This window comes from Cupressus sempervirens, chromosome 3, assembly GCF_028749045.1.
Source record: "Cupressus sempervirens isolate cs-2001-9-10 chromosome 3, ASM2874904v1, whole genome shotgun sequence".
Taxonomy (NCBI): domain Eukaryota; kingdom Viridiplantae; phylum Streptophyta; class Pinopsida; order Cupressales; family Cupressaceae; genus Cupressus; species Cupressus sempervirens.
The window spans coordinates 668,569,700-668,572,695 of NC_143120.1; the positions used below are offsets into that span (position 1 = coordinate 668,569,700).

Consider the following 2,996-nt stretch of genomic DNA (forward strand, 5'->3'; position numbering starts at 1 on the left):
AAATTGGTCCATATTTAAGGGTGTTGTTTGTATGGTTGACTGTAGCTACAACCTGTTTGCTTTTTCTTTTAAATGCTATATCTTTCTCAATAGGATCCTCTATGAAATATGCTATAGTTTTCCTAATTCATCACTTAGACATGAAAAATTTGGTGTCAAATGTTCTTGGTTTTGTTAGATCTATTGTATTGTGCCTAGCTATTTTGATGATCTGAAGTTTGATCCTTCATAGTGTCAAATATCTCTAAAGTTCTATCCTTATTACTTGAAGATTTCTATTGCAAGAAACCATGGATACCTTCAGCATATGACCTTAGATGAAAATAAGAAACAATTGTTGATGCCTCATAACTGCAAGATATAGTTTCAAGCAAAGGGCCTTCTATATTGCAAAGAGCTAACTCGATTAGAACCCAATTAACCTATACATATGTGAATGAAATAAGAGGAACTTCCTTTATGCAATGCATCATATATAATTGACTATTTTTCTTTGTTATTTTTTATTCAATAAGCTAAATTCTTTGAAAGCATTTCCAAATTGCACTCATTGATTCATGTTTGGCAACCGCTTAATGAGCAGTAGGAGATGGAGTTTCAACATGGCCATATGTCTAGAGGATAGGCTCCACCAAAAACTTTATGAAAGCATGAATTCTCTCTTCCATTGGTGGCATCTCCTCATCCAAATCCATCAATAAAATAATCAGCTTATGCTCAAATGCTGAATTGTAGGGCACTTCCAAGAGTGAAATGAATGCAAAAGCTTTCTTCTACTCTAATCCAATGCAAATATCCAGATGATGATAACCTTAAATATAGAATTCTAGGAAAATTCAAGAAACCCAAAAATACTAAAGCATTGTTCTTTTACCCAAGTACAATGTGCTAGCTAATAATATTAGCATGCATAGGGCTACACTACATGTTTTTTTTTTTGTGCCACACTTCATGTGTTCTTTTTAGGTCTTTTGCAATAGCTAAAGACAACCTGACTTGCTTGAAGTTGTATAGCAAAATCATATTTCTGATATGCTTCTTTAGTGTCCCAAATTATGTGCCAACATGTGTTGTATATGAGAGCTCAAAGAAGAAATTAGACAATGACAAGTTCAATTCATAATTGCATTTAATTTGTCATTTTCATTTTTTAAACTATTTTGAGCACAAATGTTAAATGAGTTGAGCACCATTAAAAGAAATTGCTCCATTGACCATCAAATACACATGCCTTCAAATTCGTGAGTGTATTGTCATAAATCTGTACTTGTCTCATTGATCCTTACTCTATAAGTTATTTTTTGTCATAACTTTTCTATTGTTTATCTTTGGCCTTGATATGCACATAGGATCTCAATAATAGTTCTATAGTCTTAGTGTATATCTTATGGTCTTGTGGTCACAATCAATGCATATGTAATGTATCCTTTGTATACCATATATATAATAAAAAATTCTAACAACATCATCATCTTGAAGAATTTTGTCATCAATGACAATATTTTCATCAGCTGGAACTTGGACCCGCCTAATACAATGACCTGTAATTTTAGATAGTCTAACTTATAATTGCTTGCTAAGCTCCACTATTTAAGCAATTGCATTCCATTGTACACCATAGAGTTTATGATACCTCTAGTGGAGAATTCTGTAGTTTTGTTGCAATAGTCAAACCTTATTAAAACTCTATATTTTATTATTCTTACTACTACTAGAGTAACTACTGAGCTGATTGATCTTGAGCCCAGGTATAGACTTGAGGCTATGACATCCTATAATGTGGTTCCTTCAAATCAAGCTTTCTTAAAGAAGTTTGCAGTATAACTCCTTAGTCTCCACCAACACCTCATATATTTTTTGACATAGTGAGATACATAGTATATTTATGAGTACTATGAGAAACCATATAGAGCCAACCAGTAATAGTCTACCAATCCAAGACATAGAAAGGCTAAGACAAGACACAATGAAGCTAAAACCAATGTGTTTTTGGTTCACAAAGCACATTTGCAAGCCATTTTTGCACAAGACTTCCATTAAAAAGAAAATCAACCCAACATCCAAGGCCATGAATTTGAGTACCAATTGATTAAGTACATTTCAAGGAAATGTCAATTCATATAGTTCTTCATCCTTGATCTTGGTGAAGACTATTTCTTGATATTCAACTAGAGCAATAAACATTCTTGGGTCAAAAGCATCCACTATAGGCTGAGAAAATAGCCATAAAAGTAGGTCCATGCAACGGTGTCAAGTAAACATTATAGTAGCTTTCTTGTTGGGTTTTGTTATTAATATAACTATTTTCTCTGGTAGCTCAATCTCTTCAACTTTACTCTTTATCATTGTTATTCACTGACCTAGAGATGGATTTTCTACCATAAATATTCATGCATAATCTACCACATCTTATATGTTTCCATGACATAGGCATGCTTTGCACCTTCCTAAGCACCAAAAAGTGACATAATTCCATTTCTAGCTCCCACTTCAACTACAATACGACCCTAAAAATCAATACAATTTTTTTCTATAATGACAACATAGTAGGACTCTATGTGCATAATTTTGTGTGTCAATATCTTTTTTCTTTCTTTTCTTTTCATTTTTGTTTACACTTAAATGTTTGTAAGTACTTTGCATGTTTTCCAATGTAATACAAGGACAATTATAGTCTGCACACATTCTAGCAAACATTCTATGAGTGTCATATGAAGTGAATTCAAGTAGAATAATATTATGTTATTTCTTTGAAAATTGAATGATATAAAATTATGCTTCATATGTGACTTCAATGATAATCTTGATGCATTATAGTCCTCTTTATTAGTGCTCTTTATTTGTGATGTCATTCTTGCTCATTGTTTGCCCTTGTGATTGTATAGACTCTGATGTTTTCTTTTTTGTGATTTTGTATCAAGTAAAGAGACAAACATGCTTCTCCATGCTTTCTTTTCTATGATTTTTTATTGAAAGATCTTGATGTTTCATCCCTT

General features: G+C 32.3%; 1 pseudogene; it reads right to left on the bottom strand.

Annotated features, from left to right (window-relative positions):
- Positions 1-1,720: 1,720 nt before the first annotated feature.
- On the bottom strand, positions 1,721-2,564 carry LOC149568484 (putative histone-arginine methyltransferase CARM1 pseudogene; annotated as a pseudogene).
- Between the last annotated feature and the right edge of the window lie 432 nt (positions 2,565-2,996).